Consider the following 19,380-nt stretch of genomic DNA (forward strand, 5'->3'; position numbering starts at 1 on the left):
GGAACCCCGTCGACATAAAGAATTGATCTTTGAAGTCGTTGGGGTGGCTAGGCAGCTCGATGACCGCAGCCGTGTTGGGGAACCGGGTTAAGTAATAAAACCCGTCGCCTCGCTCCCGCTGCTCCGGGCTGGCCTTGAGGCAGAAAAAGTACAAAATATCTGCAGGAGTGGGGACCTCCCACTCCTGTTTCAAGAATAAATATCTTAACCCCGCCAACAGCCGATAAGAGTTGGGGGGGGGAGCTGGAATGGGGCCAACCTCACGTAATTGAGGAAATCAGCGAAATACTGATCCAACGGGAGGAAGGCCCCCGCCTTAAAATGCTCGTCGCTCCAGGCCGAGAATGCCTCGTCAAGCGGCGCCCAGCTCCACTCGCCCTCTATGGGAGGTCGGGCAACCACGGATCCTCTCCCCAGCCCGATGTTATGGGAGAGGAATATTTTGTTGACCCTCGCCTGGTCAGTGATCTTTGAAACGATCCTCTCTGCCTCAAAGAACGCGTCAGGAGCCACCTCGAGCTCCTGTTCCACCGCTGGCCCGAAGTTGGGGATCGGGGATTCGGCCATCACCTCATTTCCTTTGTCTTGATGGGAGGACAAGCTTCCTACAGGCTTCTTGGGAGCATTCTTCTTGGGTCCCATCTAGTCGCCTAGCGAACAAAAAGAAGAAATTTTAGAAAAAGGCGACCTAAGGTGGAAGAGAATCTGAATGTGTTTCTTTGACACGAGCTGAGGTAAGCCCAGCCCGTGGAGAGTGGGACCACGCAGTTCTAAGAACACGCGCCTGTGCTCCCAACAAGTCCCCGATTACTCAGAATTCGTGTGTGAGGAGGGTCAGGCTAGAATTTTCCTTGGAAGGAAAATTTTAGTAGGCATTAAGGCAAAACCGACTGTGAAGCGTGTCCCCTAAGCTACCCGGTTTTGCACCCAAAAATACCGAATACTCTAAACCAGCATACCAAAAATCCTACCCCGAAATTTTCCCCAGAAAAGGCATCCTGTAAACCATGCTCCTAAACGGTTTTCTACTGCAAAGATACCCTAACCTAAAAGGCTTTCACCCTTCATTCCCACAAAACCCAGCAAACCCTTGCATGTGGCTACAGTAAATATTTACCTAAGCTACAGTAAAAAATAATTTCGAAACATGCATAGTCAGGAGACTTACAGAGTGTTTGGCTGGGAAGTGGATGAGGATATCGCCTGGGTTGAGGCTTCGTCGGAGCAGTTGGTTCCAAGGCTTCGAAGGATTCTTTGCGCCTGAAATTCTTGAACGTTAGGAATGGCGGTCGGGAAGTAGAGGGTTTTTTCTCTTGAAGATGAAGAGAGAAGAAGAGGAAAATTTCTGAAAAATTTCAAATGAACGGGTGGCCCGTGCGTAAGGTGGCCACCCCTTTTTATATGCGTGAAGGGTCACATGAAGAGGGCCGTTGGATTGCCCTGATGTTGTATCCAAGGCCCTTCATTCGAAATACGAAACGACGGCTGGGCATAGGCTAGGCCATTAAATGCGGTTCTCGGAAGACGTACCGTCACCAACCACGATGTTCCACGTATTCGGCGCCTGCGTAGAATGTGGAATATGAAGAGTTCAGGGGGAAGCCTAAAAGCCCCTACTGTGGCCCTACACGACGTCGTGTACCACGAGCAGAGGCTTGGGGGGCAGATGTACGCCCTGATTCTCCCACGGGCTGATTAGCGAGCTGAGATACGGCCTAATCACGACTACCACGTTTGCATCCCCAAGACCGGAGCTGCCATCGTAAGGTCCTACCTCCTTAGCTCGAGGTAACCTAAGGGTTCGCCAAGATTGCTTAAGGACTGAGCCTGGGCTCTGAAGACCACAGGTCGAGGGAAGCATCCAGCTCATACCACGAGCTAGAGTTGAAGGCTGTGACCTTTTATAAAGTCAATCACGCAAGGTAAACGTGCATATATCAGACATCACGTGTCTGATATACCCTTGACTTCTCGGACACGCAGCAGGAACGTGCGTATCCAGACACCCACGACTGGTTTGGGCCGTGCGGCCCATTATCCCCTTACCTATTGATTTGACCACACTTATGTGTCAGGTTTAGGAATTAATCATGAATGTCACAGAGTTGACATGATAGGTAAAAAGGTCACGGGATGACCTTCTTACCAACTCCCAGGTGCCTTCTCCTATAAATATGGAGACCCTAGGAGTTATAAGGGGTTGGATGATATATTGTAAGAAATACCCTGTAATCAAATATCCAGTATATAGCAATAATACTGACTAGTGGAGTAGAATGATTTTAACCTTTGAACCACTCAAAAAACGTATTTTGAGTCACCATTTCATTTCTAAGATCATTTATCTATTTCGGTTCAACCTGAGCACTAATCCCTTTCACTTCTTTTCTTAATTACCTGTTGGCGAAGAACCGCGTCAACAGAGTTCAACTAAACCACTAGCTGAAGATGAGGCTGACTGGAATAACAAGCTCGAAGTATCGGTTGATCTCGAAAGCGCATTAACCTTACATTCGAGGTCAACAACACGTTTTGCATACAATAGCTGTCAGGAGATCCCTATTCCTTATGGATTTGTTGTTATCTGATATTAAATCACAATTATCATGGGATATTATGTATTTAATGCATTTATTTTAGATTTGAATAATTGGTTGTAACTTCCCTGAACTAGGGGAAGATATTCTCCCAACCAGGCTTATAAATAGCCTGGAAATTTTCATTTGTATTCATGCAAAAATTGAGAGGGAGAATACACAGTCAAATTGTTTTGAGAAAACTTTGAGAGAGTGTTAAGATCAATAATATTGACTCGTGGACCAGGCAGATTTTGACTGCTAAATCACATAAAAATTCTATTGTTCTTTTCTTCTTTTTTGAAATATTGTTTAGTGCTCTATAAATTTAAGTTGACAAAAAACAGCGTCAACATCTTAAATAAATGAGCAATATTTATGTTTATTATACAACGTTGTGCTCTCGATAATACTATGAGAAATTAGGGCGTTACAGAGAGCAAAAAAAATATAAGAGAGAAAAGTGGAGAGAAAGTAAAATTTAGTATGTTTGGTAGGAGAAAAAAATAGATGGAAAAGAAAAATATAATTGGACTCCCAAAAGTTGGAGAGAAAATAGAAGAGACAGAATGTCTTAGTAAATTACTAAATTATCTTCACTAACCATTATTAAAATTGCTAGGGTAAATTGGGGTTAAAATACCTAATGTTTTCAAAATGTTGCACTTTCATACCTATGTTTTTTTTTTTTGCAATAAATATACTCAATGTCTTCAAAATATTACATTTTTATATCCAAACTTTTTTTGCGGTAAATATACCCAATATTGTTAAAATATTGCACTTTTATATATATTTTTTATTATTTTGAGAAATAATAACAAAGTGAAGGAAAAGTATAGGTTTTAATTATTTTTTAAATTTGAAATTATTTTCTCTTTCTTATTATTTCTCAAAATAACTATTTTAAATTAAAAATTAATAAAAATGATTTAAAATAAATAAAAGCTTATATTTTTCGACCAATTTAAATTATAAGTTTTTTTTTTTAAAATGAAGGAAAAATATAAGTTTTAATTATTTTGATTAATTTTAAAATCTTAAATAATTTTTTTATTATTTTGAAAAAGAACGTGAAAGTAAAAATAATTTAAAATTTAAAAAATAATTAAAAACTTGTATTTTTATTTCACTTTCCTATTAATTATCAAAATTATAATAAAAAATAAATATAAAAATGCAATATTTTGAAAACATTAGATATATTTACTGCAAAAAAAAAAATTGGTATAAAAATACAACATTTTAAAAACATTAAAGTAATTTACCGTAAAAAAAGATTGAGTATAAAAGTGTAATATTTTAGCTGCAATTTGCTCTCATAAATAATATAATAATTTTCCTTTATTTCCTTCATATTTTCTTTCTTTCTACAATCAATCTTTCTGGTTTTCCTTCCTTTCTACCAAACAAAGGAGTGGGACTATATCAATTTTAATAAGTGATTAACAATATTTTTATATCAGTGTCTGCACAGTTTTGTGTGTAAGAATTATGTGTCAATAATTACTCTTTTAGATTTTATATATACTTTTTGTTTACTTAATTAGTACTTAAATGTTTTAAATTCAACTAATTATATCAATATTGAATACTTCATCAAATATGTCATAATGCTATATACAATATACCACATATATAATCATATATCAAATGGACTACACATATGGTGTTTTGTTCGGGTTAAAATATTATCATGCAATATTAAAGGGTGCTTCTATTAGCACATCACTCATTACCCCTCTATAATTAATTAATGACATGTTGATTTATAAGTAATGGAATCACAGGTGTAATCATTCTCATTTATTTATTTACTTTTATTTAGTAATAAGAATAGTGTAGGAGACCGACATGAATTTAAGAGAAAACAATGAGAATAATTTTCCTCCCATTTTATTAAATAATGTCATTATTTATTTTATTTTATTTTATTTTTTATTATTAAAAATTAAAAAACAAATTCCCCTAAACTATTCTCTTTAATAAATATATATTTTCTATAAAGGATAATTTAGTCACATTAAAAGCATTCTGATTAACTTTCTCAATTATATAAAAAGAAATTTAATATTTATGATTCCCTTTCCGACTAATTTAGTAAACAACATAATAAAATAATAATTTCGATTCTTCAAAATTTTATCCCCATTCATTTTTCCTATTGATTTATTTCTATTACGATTACAATTTAATAAAAGTGCCATAAGGGTGAAATTATTGACACTCCTATTTTTTCTCTCCTTAGGGTACATTTGGTGGGAAGTAATAGAAACAAAAGAATAAGAATAGTAATTGGGGCACTTTAATTACCTTATATGATTACTGTGTAATTATTTGGTTAAACAAACATACAAAATCTAGTAATTACGTCGAATTATACATATAGGTGACGTTTGGTTGGAGAGAATGAAAATGAAAGAATATGAATGGAATGGAATAGAATAGAATAAAAAATCATATAAATAAAAAAATTGATAAAAAAAATTATTAAATTTTTTTCAATCTTGCATTGAAATGACATTTATTCCCATTTTCAAATGGAATAGTCATTCCACCAAAATGGTGGAAAAACCATTTAATTGGGATGACATTCCAATACTCTAAAATCCAACCAAACAAAGAAATGGAATGAAAATGGAAAAATACTATTTTTGGCCCCTGTATTTTTTCCGAATATGCGATCGGCCCCTATGTTTTGTTAAATGACACTTCGGATCCTGTGTTTTGCAAAATGGATCAAAATAGTACCCTAGACCCAATTTTGGTCAAAATATTTTCAATTATAAGATCAATTATCTGGTCGTTAGTGATGCGATGGGTTCAAAGAAGCAAAGAAAGTGATCGATGAGCTGAAAATGAATGATTATATTTGGAATTTTTTTTTACCAAAATTGGGTGTAAGGTACTATTTTGATCTATTTCGTAAAACATATGGTTTGAATTGTTATTTGACAAAATACAGATGCTGATCGTGTATTTGAGAAAAACACAAGGGCCAAACAGATATTTTCCCAATAAAAATTAATTCATTTCCATCCTATTACCCCAATCAAACATCACCTATAAGGTGGCCTTCCAAACACACCTTCAATATTAAGAAATAAAAATAAATTATTTAGCATTTTCAATATATCACTTATATATTAATTAAATTATCATTTTTTTTTCAATATATAAAAATGAGTTTGATTTGGATATAAATTTTGTTTTGTGTAAATAGCATCACGTGGATGAGAGTTTGGATGTAATATGAATTTTGTGTAAATTATTGGATTGCATATGTGATTAGAGAGCGTATTTTATTTTTGGCCTCAATTCAATACTGATGCCAATGAAAATATAAGATTAATAAGTTAAGAACCACTGACACTTATATTGTTATTGGCGCCAGTAACACACAGGTGTGTATAGTTAGTGTCAGTTGCCAAAGGATGTCACAGACATCAACAACTTTGGTATTAATACTACCATTGAAGTCTTATATCTTTGTAGTTAGTTATTTATTTGTTACACCCAGATTTCGAGACCTGAGATTGTGACCTCGAAAGCTGGACTCGTCAAGTGTGAGCTCGAGATATATAAAACGCATGTTCGTGGTCAAGAGGTCAAAACCTCGGAGCAAGGCGGCAACCTCGAAGACGGGTAACCTCAGGATCCTTTCTAAGCTCGAAAGAACATAGCATCGGGATACATCTGTTGTCGGGTGTCTTCGGATCGAATAGCCCGAGCTTAAAATAAGGAGGCTAGTTAGTAACCTATCCGTAAACCTTGACTGACATGATGCTGGTTGCTGACCTCGAAGATTTGATGAGTCATCTGATGTAATGCATTCCGTACGTTTAAAGATATTTATTGTTGTAACATCCCAATATTAAAGAGATATTAACAATTCTGTTACCTGTTTCCTGGTCTTCAGGGGACGTTTCCTTGTATATAGGAGTTACAGTATTTAATATCTTTATTTTAATTAATAAGAAGAAGTATCTTCCCGAAATATGTGGGAATAAACTCTGAGAACTCTCTATAAATAGAGAGGTCATGAACATTTGTAAAGGAGGGATCTTCTGATATCTTGAGAGAAACTCTGGAGAATTCATCTCTGAAGGATTTCCAGAAAACTCCAAGTCTAAATAAAATAGACTCGTGGACTAGGCAGATTTAACTGCTGAACCATGTAAAACTCTTGTTGTTCTACCATATTATTCATTTGCGCCATAGTTCTTATTATTTAATTTCTCTACATTTTAAGTTGACGAAAAACATCGTCAACAGTTTGGTGCTTTCATTAAGAGCCTTAAGCAGTACAATCCCTGATTATCTATGGCCGCAAATGATCCGAATATTCCTGAAGAAAACTATCCACAGGGCCCTGGGAAACAGCCGATGAAGAATCCAGAACCAGAAGAGAGAAGTGAGTCCTCCGATTCTCGAGGACCTCCTGCACCTCCGGCTCCCAGGGATGACGAGGACATGTATTATAATCCCGAGGGGTATGTCCCCATTGTGGAACTCGAAAATCGACAGTTAAGAAAGCTGTTGGCTGAGGCCAAGAAACGTAACGAGGAGCTAGCTAGATTAGTTGCGGAGGCGCAGGCGGCTCAACCCCAACCTTCGCCTGAGGTCCAAGCCCCACCTCCGCGGGACGTTCATGTTTCTCCCCGCAGGCCTGCTACCTTGCAAAAACGCTGCCACAAGAAGAACGGAGCAACCTCCTCCACTGGCATAACAACCTGCTCCCTCGAGGCCCCGAAGAAACAGCCGGGCTAGAGCTCCAGTTAACTCAACTGCTGAGTTACCAGCTGAAATTGGGAATAATCGAGCCCCTGTAGAGGCTCGGACTCAGAATCCTGGTAACACACATAATGTTACCAAGCCGACATAGGAAAACTTGGGACCATCCAGACCTCGAAATGGGTGGCAGCCGCCATCACCCATACGGTTCCCTCCATCGCCAATAAGATATCCCTCACCGCCTCGAAGAAACACATAACCGACTCAGGGTGATAGGGAAAGGCGAACTAGACGGAAGCAGGGGAATGGAGAAACTACTAGAGAATGGAGAGGCGCCCAGTCTACGAGAAGCCAAATGTCTCAGTCTCGCACTGAAGAGATGAGGCAGCCTGAAAGGAATCCATCTCAAAACATTATGCAACAAGCCTCGCTAGCGATGAATCATGAGACACCAGATCAGTTAGTATGTATGATCAAGGACGTAGAAATATTGGGAACCAAAGGAACCACCCTGACTTGCGAGAACACCTGAATCAAAATCAGGGTAGTGGTAATCCCTCGAACCCAGACTTGAGAGATCGCCTAAATGGACGCAAGGATCCCATGCGAAGGCGCGAGCCTGGAATTGTGATCAACGATAACCAATTTCAGGAGAGACCCCCTGTGGATCCAGTTCAAGAAAGAATTGATCAACTGGAAAGAGCATTTAGGCTATTACAGAATGAGCGAGGTCGGAATCGGGACGAAGATTCTGATGAGGAGCTCGAACCATTTGCTCCCCACATTTCCAACACTTTGTTTCCTCAAGGGTTTCAGATTCCTCATGTCCCACCTTTTGAAGGGAAATCTGACTCGTACAACACTATAATGAGAGCAAGTAATGTGGGTTACGAGCTCAGATGCATGCTGTTTCCAGCATCGCTTACAGGACCAGCGAAAAACTGGTTCGAAAAATATAAAAGGCATTCAATCACTTCTTGGGATCAGATGTCAAAATATTTCAAGAAGCAATTTAGAGCTATGATCGGGATAAGGCCCGAGGCATCGGCTCTGACCAATGTCCGGCAACAACCAAATGAAACGTTGAAAAGCTACCTTAAAAGATTCAATCTGAAAGTCGCCCGAGCTCGGGATGTAGACGACAGCGGTCATTTAATGTCCATCCGAGCTGGGGTAATGATGAGAAGTCCCCTCTGGGAAGATATGCAGAGGAAGCCTGTGAGGTCAATAACCGAGTTTAATAGACGAGCTCAGAGGTTTGTCAATGTAGAAGAGGCGAGGTCAACACTGAAAATGACCTTTCAGCCCATAACTACAATGACAAACGTAAACTCTGCTTCAACCTCGGTGGACCCATCAGCCTCGAAACCCCCTACAGAAAACCCTTCCAAAAGAAAGAAGAATGAAGAAAAATATAAAAGGCATTCAATCACTTCTTGGGATCAGATGTCAAAATATTTCAAGAAGCAATTTAGAGCTATGATCGGGATAAGGCCCGAGGCATCGGCTCTGACCAATGTCCGGCAACAACCAAATGAAACGTTGAAAAGTTACCTTAAAAGATTCAATCTGAAAGTCGCCCGAGCTCGGGATGTAGACGACAGCGGTCATTTAATGTCCATCCGAGCTGGGGTAATGATGAGAAGTCCCCTCTGGGAAGATATGCAGAGGAAGCCTGTGAGGTCAATAACCGAGTTTAATAGACGAGCTCAGAGGTTTGTCAATGTAGAAGAGGCGAGGTCAACACTGAAAATGACCTTTCAGCCCATAACTACAATGACAAACGTAAACTCTGCTTCAACCTCGGTGGACCCATCAGCCTCGAAACCCCCTACAGAAAACCCTTCCAAAAGAAAGAAGAATGAAGGAAATAACCCCGAGGCGGGAGGGGGAAAGAAGAAGAAAGGGGAAAGGTATTTCTCCATGTACAAGGTGTACACCGAGCTCAACGAGTCTTGGGAGAATATTTACCTGGCTAATGAAAACTAGGTCCCTTTCAGGCGTCCAGACCCTATGAGAAACCAAAAGTCTAAGAGAGACTCTAGTAAATACTGTCAATTTCACAGAGATACTGGGCACACAACTGATGAGTGCAGGCAACTGAAGGACGAGATCGAAGGTCTGATCTCGAGAGGATACTTCGGGCAGTATGTTAAGAACCAGAACAACAATCAGGCTTCTACCAGCCAGAGGAAAGCTGCACTCCGCCTGCCCAAAACAACAATTCCTCGGCTAGGGAAGAAGAGAGACCCCCTCTGATTGATGGAGAAGATGTGGTAACCATCTCGGGCGGGCCTCACCTCGCAGGATCGGGCAAGAACGCCCAAAAGTGATATGTGAACGAGCTGAAAACTGGGGACGGGTCCCCTTATGAACCCGAACCCAGAGCTCCAAAGTACCAAAAGGTTGAATCTCATCCTATAACCTTTACTGAGGATGATGCGTCCCATGTTCAGTTTCCTCACAATGACCCACTGGTCATCACTCTTCAGCTCGCGAACAAGAGGGTTCGCCGAGTTCTTATTGATAATGAGAGCTCAGTGAACATTCTCTATAAGGCCACCTTAGAAAAGATGGGACTCACACTTCGTGACCTAAAAGCTTGTGTAACGACGCTGTATGGTTTTTCAGGAGAAGGGATTGCCTGTATGGGGTCCATTGAATTCCCTGTGACCTTGGGAGACTACCCAGTCTCAACAACCAAGATGATGGAGTTCGTAATAGTGGACCTGCCATCGGCCTACAACGTGCTGCTCGGGAGATCCGCCCTAGTAGGGCTAAGGGGAGTCTCGTCTGTAAGGCACTTGGCCATCAAGTTCCCGACTTCTAGTGGCATCGGGACATTGAAGGGAGACCAATTAGCCGGAAGGGAATGCTATAGCATTTCCATAAAAGGAAAGAAGTAGACGCGCACAAGCGCTCGTCGTTATTCAGAATAAAGACAAGACAGTCTTTGAGATAGATGAAGAAATCGATCCAAGAATAGAGGAAAGAGCTGATCTCGAACCATTGGAAGAGCTCGAAGAAATCAGGCTCGAAGAAGCAGACCCCCCGAAAATAGTAAAGGTCGGGAAAAACCTCCCCGAAGAAACCAAATAGCAATTAATTTTTTTTTTTGAAGAAGAACCAGGACGTCTTCGCATGGTCACATTCGGACATGATAGGGATAAGTCCAAATGTGGTGAGTCACGCATTGAATATCGACAAAAGCTTCCCACCAAAGCAGCAAAAGCGACGACTACTGGATGGCGATAGGAAGAAGGCCCTTAAAGAGGAAGTCGACAGATTAAAGGCAAACTGATTCATCAGGGATGCTTTTTACCCCGATTGGGTAGCCAACCCGGTACTAGTCCTGAAGCCTAACGAGACATGGCGGACCTGTATTGACTACTCGGACCTCAACAAGGCCTATCCTTAGGACTGCTTCCCTTTACCTCAGATCGACCAGCTCGTGGATGCCACGGTAGGGCATGGACTCATGTTGTTCATGGATGCCTATTCTGGATATAACCAGATTGCCATGCATGCCCCTGACCAAGAGCATACGAGTTTCATAACAGACAAAGGGTTGTATTGTTATAACGTCATGCCATTCGGGCTCAAAAATGCTGGAGCCACTTGCCAGCGACTCGTGAACATGATGTTCTCCGTACAAATAGGTAATAACATGGAAGTTTATGTTGACGATATGTTAGTTAAATCTCAACTTAACAATAACCATGTGGATGACCTCGAAGAATGCTTCGCCATGTCACAGAGATATAACATGAAACTCAACCCTCAGAAGTGCTCCTTCGGAGTATCTTCAGGAAAATTCCTAGGATTCATTGTAAATGTTGGGGGAATAGAAGCTAATCCAGACAAAATCCAGGCTCTGATTGATATGCCCTCACCTCGGAAGCATAAGGATGTCCAAAGTTTGACTAGCAGGATGGCGGCGCTAAGTAGGTTTATCTCGAAATCTACGGACCGTTGTCTTCCATTTTTCAACCTTTTGAGGGGAGGCAAGAATTTGAATGGACGGAGGAATGTGAGTTGGCTTTTCAAGAGCTCAAGAAACACCTCACAGAACCCCCCATATTGTCAAAACCCATTACGGGAGAAGTTCTGTACATGTACCTTGCTACGACCGAGCATGCCATAAGCGCGGTACTCGTGCAGGAAGAAGAAAAGGTGCAAAGACCCATATATTATGTCAGTAAAAGGTTACTGGGGGCAGAATCGAGATATCCCTTAATGGAGAAGTTAGCTCTTAGCCTAATTCACTCATCTCGAAAGTTTCGACCCTATTTTCAGGCGCACCCCATCCATGTACTTACTGATCAACCACTAAGACAAGTCTTATCCAAGCCAGAAGCCTCAGGTCGACTGCTCAAATGGGTCGTTGAACTCGGACAATTCGAGATCACTTATCATCCAAGGATGACCATAAGAGGACAGGCCTTGACAGACTTCATAGTGGAGTGCACTGGCGTGCCCAACGACAAAGTTATAACCCCAGCCCGCAAGCTGTGGAAACTTTATGTTGACGGGTCTTCAAATGAAAATGGATCAGGAGCAGGAGTAATTTTGATCACCCCAGCAAGAAGCCGATTTCACTATGCCTTGAGATTTGACTTCGACGCCTCGTATTGCCAAGGAGCTCAAAGCCAAAGCGATACATTGCTACAGTGACTCCCAGCTGATGGTTAATCAAATTTTAGGAGAGTGCCAAGCTCGTGGTATGAGAATGGCAGCATATTTAGAAAAGGCAAAATCAGCACTAGAGCATTTCGAGTTCTATGCGCTAGAATAGGTCCCCCGAGAACAAAACTCGAATGCGGATGCCTTAGCCAGGCTTGCTACCTCTACCGAGACTGGCGAACTGAATGTCGTGCCAATCGAGCATCTCGCGACGCCCAGTATTAACGAGCCTGATCAGGAGGATGTGTGCATGATCAATTCTGAGCCAACCTGGATGACTCTGATAGTTGAATACCTTGAGACCGGCGTTCTCCCGGAAGAATGGACCAAGGCTCGAAAACTGATGTATCAGGTTCCCAGGTATACCATTATATATGGAAAGCTATATAGAAGAGGATATTCCATGTCGCTACTCCAATGTGTGACCCCACCCGAGGCTACGAAAATCCTAGAGGAAATTCATGAAGGGTTATGTGGAGACCATACTGGGGGGCATAGCCTATTCAAGAAGATTATACGCTAGGGATACTTCTGGCCTACCATCAAAACAGATTCGTTCAGCTACGTCAAGAGGTGTGATAAGTGCCAGCAGTTCGCCACAATTCCTCGAGCTCCACCCTCTGAGCTAACTATGATGACCTCCACGTGGCCATTTGCGGTCTGGGGAATCGAGCTCATAGGCTCACTGCCGACTGGCAAGGGTGGAGTAAAATACGCAGTAGTCGTCGTAGATTACTTCACAAAGTGGACTGAAGCCGAACCTTTGGCAACAATAACCTCGAAGAAAGTCCTTGACTTTGTAGTGAAAAACATCATATGCCGATATGGGATGCCAAGGAAGATTGTGTCCGATAATGGTACTCAATTCGACAGCGATCTATTTACCAACTTTTGCAAAAAAAAAAATGGGATAATAAAGAGCTTTTCATCAGTGGCCCATCCCCAGGCGAATGGCCAGGTCGAAGCTGTAAATAAGACCCTAAAGAGTTCGCTAAAGAAAAAGTTGGAAGAAGCTAAAGGAAGATGGCCCGAAGAATTGCCCCAAGTTCTATGGGCATATGGAACCACAACCTGTACATCAACAGGACATACCCCATTTTCTCTGGCGTATGGTTGCGAGGCTATGTTGCCAATCGAGGTCGAAATTCCCACAATTCAAACCCTCGCTTATGACCAAACTTCAAACCACTCTCAGCTCGAAGAAACTCTGGACCTGATCGAAGAAAGAAGGAACGAAGCTCAATTAAAAAATGATGCATACCAACAGCGAGCTACCCGGTACTTCAACAAAAGAGTTCAAGACAGAAAATTCAGCGTAGGAGATTTGGTGCTGAGGCGTGTATTCTTGGCAACACGGGATCCAGCAGCTGGCGTGCTAGAACCGAATTGGGAAGGACCGTATCAGATAGAATCAGTCATCCGACCCGGCATGTACAAGTTGGCAAGATTGGATGGAAGTCTGGTACCATGAGCATGGAATGGCAAGCACCTACGACCTTACTATCAATAGTGTAGGAAGGATGTCTCCTATAACCATGCTTGTTTATCTGTACTGTTTTTCAATTTTTGGATTTTTCAAATAAAGTTTGAGTTCGTTTTAATATGTTGTATTTCTTGCAACCTCTCTTAATTGAATAACCTATGGTCACATTCATAGGATATTAAGGGGGAATTAGTGGTATATATACCATCAGCTTGAAAAATTAAAATCATATACGAAAAATATACAAGTGTTTGGATATAACCAAATGTGCGGGCTAAGATAGTTTGGATATAACCAAACTATCAAAAACATACAAGTGTTTGGACGTAACCAAATGCGCGGGATAAGAAAGTTTGAACGTAATCAAATTATCAAGAGATAGAAATATAAGTGTGTGGATTACAAACCAAACACGACCTTAATAGGTTTGGAACAAACCAGCTAAAACTAATCGACAGTAAGTTGGAGCATAATCCACTTCGCGTTAAGTCGAGATCGAGGCTGGAGTATCTTTTAAAATAATAGTTTTGACCTCATAACCTCGGGGAACTACTCGAGGATGAGAAAAAGTAACTAAAAAAGTAAGATATAACTAAACCATTTTCATTACACACCATATAAGTACTTTCAGGTGCATGGTAAAAGTAATATCCGACCTTGACAAATAACGAGATCGGAAGCAGATAATTCGAGCAAACTATGCATGAATGCATTGAACTTCGAGCTTAAATCCAAACTATGTTTGTATGAATAAACAGGCATATATGACACTTTAATATAAATTGCACAAAATATTTCAACCCAAGAAATGTAAAGCATATATATTAAATTGAAGTCAAAAAATGGTATCTCAAATATCATAAGAAAAGGTAGCTCTTTTACGAGCTGTAGAATTGTCTTGGCCCCGTGGGAATAAAAGATCATTACAAGAAATACCAAGGGACGCAGCCCCGAGGTAAGATTTAAGAAGAAGGAGCATTCCCCTTGGCCTTCTTAGCATCGGCATCATCCCCGGCTTCCTCTACCTCATCCCGAGCAGTCTCCTCCTCATCAAGCCGAGCTTGCCATTTAGCCACGAGCTTTGCTTCAAGAGGGCCTAAGAAGCTGGTGTCGAGGTCGGCATTGTTGGCCTAGATTCTGTACATGGGCAAGTCGACTGCCCGATCCTTTTTCTCCTTAAACTCTTCAAGAAGATGAACCTTTTCACCCTCCATGATCTCAAAAGTGACGGCCTTCTCTTCTTCAAGCTTGCCATTGATCTCCTTGACCCGAGCGTTCTCCTTCTCAAGCTTTGCGAGCCGGGCATTCAGCTTTTCAAGCTCAGATGTCTTGGCCTTTAGCTCCTCAGCTCCAGCCTCCACCTTTGCTTTTGTTGCCTTGAGCTCGTCACTCAATTTGAGCTAAAGATCCTTCGCCTCCTGAGCAAGAGACATGCTCGAATGGACCTCGTTGTTCAACTTATAATTAAGCTGAGCAGAGACAGTAAGAGTCTGGCATACAAAGAAATCAAATTAGCGTATGGACCAAGTGAAAATATAGCTAACGACTAGAGAAGAAAGATTACTGCAGCATGGAGCTCGATGCTCTTCTCGTAAAGAGTGTTGCAGTCCTGGGCATTGTTCAAAAACTGCTAGTGAGGAGCGTCGAAGCTGCCAAAACTCTGACCCACCCGAGACAGAACGTCCAAGCCTAGCGTAGCCCAGTGGGGTCTAGCTACGTTGTCAATCACAATACTCATCAACATGAGTAGAAATCGAAAGTAGCGGTGTCTTTGAGGACAAGGGTTTCTTCGAAGGTGGGCCAACTGTGGGATTGGCCTGGGGTGCAGGAGGAGCACGAGGCAAGGTCGAGGAGGGAGTCTCGGCCTGAGTAGGTGGACTCAAAGTTGTGCTTGGAATAACTGGAGCCGAGGGAGGTGGCATTTTCTCGGTCCTCTTAAGGACCTTAGCAGGCCGGTCTGTTTTTCGCGACCCCCTCGGGCGCTTAATCCTCTTGGCTCCGCCACTGACCAAAAATGTTGTCAAGGTCGAAGTCCATCTCGCCTGCACATTTACACCACATTATGAGTTATCCCAAAACGAAATAAATTAACATGATGCAGACAGACAAGCGATAAAAAGACAAGTGGAGAGAAACCTAACTGGAACTCTCCCTCGAGCTTGTGCTCAGCGACCACGAAATTCCCCCATCTTCAGAAGAGGCATGGGGAGTACCTTCCCTATAGGTGGATGTCAACCTCGAAAGGTCCCTATAGTCGTTAGTCCCATATTGGACGACTATTCCATCCCATACCTCGTTCAGGCTATACATGGTGTCGTATTTCCCAAGCCAGCTATCGAACCTATGTACCCTCTCATCTACCGAAGACCATACATAGAATTGGTTCCTATCATCCTCGCACAATATTAATCTATCGGGTTTATGTTTTAGTAATGAGGGAGACCACAAATCCGAGCTAAGGATGACTGTACCTTGTTCATCCGAGCTCGAGCTCAAGGCCTCATCGTTGGCCTCATTCCCCGATTGCGGACTCCTATGACGTTGAGCTGGAGATGGAGGCCTCGCATCTCTCCTTGGGGGAAGGTTGCCGGTCGGCTGAGGCACGAACTCCCACTGGTCGTACTTCTTATTGGACCAGTCGGATGTAGACTGATCCTCCCCCAAGAGACCACATGCCCGGAGCTTGCCTTCATGTAGGAGATAGGAGAGGGACCTCTTGTCGTAGGGGAGTTAGAGCAGAGTCTCTCTGTGCTCTCTCATCTCCTTGGTGAGAGTAGGGCAATGGTAATTGGCTGGAAGATCAAACACATTTTAGCTAAGCACGAGCCTAAACAAAGTTCGAGCACAAAAAAGAAGGAAGTTGAGATACTTACAAATCCGTCTGAATGAGTAGAATCTAGATAGGGCTAGGCCATCTGTCCAGAAGAAGGCCTTCTTAAAATCAGGTGGATGGTTTGGAAGATCTTCAAACATCTTCTTCTCCTTGGGATAGCTCGAGAGATGGTAGAATCCATCTCCTCCTCGAGCTTGGGAGGGATTGCTTTTCAAGAAAAAGAGATATAAGATCTCTTCAGGCGAAGGTCCTTTCCACTTCAGCTCGTGGTAAAGCAACCTCAGGGCAGACAGAACCCTGTAAGAATTGGTGTTGAGATGGAAGGGAGCCAGCCCAACGAAGTCCATGAAGTCTTTGAAAAAAGACTTCAAGGGCAGTACTGCTCCTGCCTTCATATGTTCCTGGCTCCAAGCTGCGTAGCTCAGCTTGCTGTCAGGATTTTCATCTCCCGGAGCGCGGCAACTCCGCTCATGGGAGGTCGAAGCTCGACACCTCAGTGAGCCAGATAGTCCTATGCCGTGAAAGGCCAGAATATCAATTATCTGACCTAGCGATGTAACCGAGCTCCAATAATGCTCGGCCTCGAAGAATTCTCTCCTCGGCTACGAGGTAGAAGGTTCCCCCATCAGCGAGAATTGAAGATCACCCGGCTTGAAGGCAATTGTTACTTTGAGCGTAGGGTCGAGAGGAATCGGTCTAGGCTCGGTGTCCGGATTTGGATAAAGGGAGACCCTTAATCTTTTCCTTTTCCCTTCTTCGACCTCGTCTATCTGACGTCGGAAGTGGTCTCGAGTGTCCTCTTGCTCACGCCTTAGTTTGTGCTCCCGAATTAAGCGCTGGTTCCGAGTAAAAGGAGATTTCGGGCTTGAAGCTACTGGTGAGTAAGGAATAGCGAGCTTTGACCCCCACCACTTTCCCGAATTCTGTGGCATCTAACAAGAAAGCAAAAGGGTGAGGGCCAAGCGAGCAAGAAATAATGAGATAAATAATACCTAAGCTCGAATGATCGAGGCTACAAGGCAAGCTCGATCAAAAGGATGAGGCCAATCTCAGAGCGTGTATTCCACCGAAAAGGAAGAAGGTGGACATGTTATGGGAAATCTCGAAAAATTAGGGAAAAAAGGTGGCGGTTATCAAAAAGGTGATATTTTTGGGAATCGTGCATTCTTTAAAAAAAAATCCCTAATTTTGTACCCGATATCTTGGTGTGCAAGATATGTTCTCTTAAATTTGAAAACTCAAAAAAGGAACCATATTTGAGCCTTTTTACACAGAAACTGGGTTTGAGTCTAATATCTATCAGTCGAAGCATCCTAGTGCATTAAACTAATATATGGACCAAAAAGAACTCTAGTGCCCACGGTGCAACATAAGCATAAACATACATGGAAAAAATAATGCAAAGAAGCCATGAACATAAAACTTACACAATGTGATTGACGGAAATAGAGAAATGGACGATTGTATAAGCGGTTGTAAGTGCGATCTCACAAAGTCAAAAAGTCCAACGTGGATTTGTCTTCTCGGCTTGGAGAACATGCAAGATGTGGGCAAGAAGGTTTCTGGTTTTTTCTTTCCTTTTTCTCTCTAATGAACGTGAAAATAAAAGAGGAAGAAGACGACTTGAGGCCTATTTATAAGCCCGTGGGAATACAAAGGGTTGGATTAATCTGGGCCATTGGTCGGATTCCGTATCAGATTAAATGGCTAGGAACCCGTGAGGTGATAGTACCCAAAAGAATGGCAGGCGGATAGACGTGGGCAGATTTCCAAGATACTCAAGTACTTTGAGTGAGCAATACCCAGCTGATGTGTGTCCACACTTGAGTATGTCGATGGAACGGTTCCCGAATGAAGTAGTTCAAACGTTTCCTTCTCGTAGGACTCAAACTAATACTTTTGAGGGGGCAAAATGTTACACCCAGATTTCGAGACCTGAGGTTGTGACCTCAAAAGCTGGACTCGTCAAGTGTGAGCTCGAGATATATAAAACGTATGTTTGTGGTCCAGAGGTCAAAACCTCGGAGCAAGGCGGCAACCTCGAAGACGGGTAACCTTGGGATCCTTTCTAAGCTCAAAAGAACATAGCATCGGGATACATCTGTTGTCGAGTGTCTTCGGATCAAATAGCCCGAGCTTAAAATAAGGAGGCTAGTTCGTAACCTATCCGTAAACCTTGACTTACATGATGCTGGTTGCTGACCTCGAAGATTTGATGAGTCATCTGATGTAACGCGTTCCGTACGTTTAAAGATATTTATTGTAGTAACATCCCAACATAAAAGGGATATTAACAATTCTGTTACTCGTTTCCTGATCTTCAGGGGACGTTTCTTTGTATATAGGAGTTACAGTATTTAATATCTTTATTTTAATTAATAAGCAGAAGTATCTTCCCGAAATATGTGGGAATAAACTCTGAGAACTCTCTATAAATAGAGAGGTCATGAACATTTGTAAAGGAGGGATCTTCTAATATCTTGAGAGAAACTCTGGAGAATTCATCTCTGAAGGATTTCTAGAAAACTCCAAGTCTAAATAAAATAGACTCGTGGACTAGGCAGATTTAACTGCTGAACCACGTAAAACTCTTGTTGTTCTAACATATTATTCATCTGTGCCATAGTTATTATTGTTTAATTACTCTATATTTTAAGTTGACGAAAACGGCGTCAACATTATTAACGCCAAAATTTATTTTTGTAATATAGTAATAAAGATTGTGAGATGGTTAACATAGAAGAAAAATTGTCATTGAAAATAGTAATATGAGCTCTTACAATTTGCAGAAACAAAGTAGAAAGTGTTCTTAATTTTATTTCTTTGACTGTGTTCGTTAATTGTATCAAACTATATCATATTCTTAGTGATTTTTTTTTTATTTGGACCAGTTCCTATGAAGTGGGTGCTTTATCAATGAACCATGCAAAAATTTGTCTTTATTCTTTTATTAGAAACATGTTTTTATAATACTTGCTTATTGGAAAATATCTGATTATTCTCTAGAACTAAGAAACCATCTTTCTTTAGTGAGTTGAGAGCCTTTTTCTTCTGGTTAATAAAAATCTATT

The sequence above is a fragment of the Humulus lupulus genome, chromosome 1 (assembly GCF_963169125.1).
Source record: "Humulus lupulus chromosome 1, drHumLupu1.1, whole genome shotgun sequence".
Lineage (NCBI taxonomy): Eukaryota > Viridiplantae > Streptophyta > Magnoliopsida > Rosales > Cannabaceae > Humulus > Humulus lupulus.